The sequence below is a fragment of the Eurytemora carolleeae genome, unplaced genomic scaffold (assembly GCF_000591075.1).
Source record: "Eurytemora carolleeae unplaced genomic scaffold, Eaff_2.0 scaffold1523, whole genome shotgun sequence".
NCBI classification, from domain to species: Eukaryota; Metazoa; Arthropoda; class Copepoda; order Calanoida; family Temoridae; genus Eurytemora; species Eurytemora carolleeae.
This window is the reverse complement of record NW_019397522.1, coordinates 66,801-68,157: the sequence shown is the minus strand read 5'-3', so window position 1 is coordinate 68,157 and position 1,357 is coordinate 66,801.

Below are 1,357 nucleotides of genomic sequence, written 5' to 3'. Positions count from 1 at the left end.
GTTTTGAAAATAAGTTTTTTAATTATTAAATAACGACGACAAAAATATAGTAAATATTCAATAGTGCACAAATAAGATGTTTAGGAACATACTCAAAAGAAATTTGCCAATAACTCAATGTTAGAATCAATTCTTTGTATATGACCTGACATTACCACAGGAAAGTGTATACTTGGTCAATTTCAAAAATTATTTGCTCATAGAGAACAGACGAATGTTTAAAATCTAATTTTTTTTATTTTTTACAGAAGCGTTCTGCAAGCCTGATTTTAATGTAATTTGGCTTTACAAAAACATTTCTGCAACTGGACTGTTTTCCTTTATAATATAAAATTTGTTCGTGTAAAAAAATATTAGATATTATCTTTACAGAATATATTTTCTGTTGTCAATATTTATAATATAAAATATATATATTAACATACTTGACATTCCATCCTGAAAGATTTATTTATAGGGATACATTTATGTTCATATTTTTATATTAATTGGTTCGAACCAAGCGTGATAGTATATTTTGTCAAATTGTCCCTACTTTGTCTGATAAAAGAGTTCGTTATTATTGTCCCTACTTTGTCTGATAACAGATTTCGTTAATATTGTTCCTACTTTGTCTAATAAAATATTTCGTTGATATTGTTCCTACTTTGTCTAATAAAATATTTCGTTAATATTGTTCCTACTTTGTCTGATAACAGATTTCATTAATATTGTTCCTACTTTGTCTAATAAAATATTTCGTTAATATTGTTCCTACTTTGTCTGATAACAGATTTTATTAATATTGTTCCTACTTTGTCTGATAAAAGATTTCATTAATATTGTTCCTACTTTGTCTGATAAAAGATTTCATTAATATTGTTCCTACTTTGTCTGATAACAGATTTCATTAATATTATTCCTACTTTGGCAGACAATTTCATCGTATATCAAATTATTAGAGTTTTCTGATAAGAAAAAGTTATTAATAAAGATATGTCATGACAGAACTTATTAAAAAAGCAGATTAATTTTTTTCTTTTTTTCTCGTTTCATATATTTTCATAATCTTTATGATCTGAGATTAAAAGATTAAAAAATAAAAATATTTGTTTGCAGATGATTTTCCCACGCAAAGAAAAAAATTATCAAAGAAATAAATATTTTTTCAATTGTAAGGGCAAACAAATTTTTTGGAAAACCTTAAATTTATTTTATATAATATAAAAAATTTTATTATTTTAATAAGAAAAAATTAGAAAAAAGTTATTTTTTTCTCTCCATATTAAACATGATAATGTTTGCACCAAAATTATATTGGTACTAAAAAGGAACCTCAAAGGAATTGAGTTTTTGCCACAAACTAAAATTTTCTAAT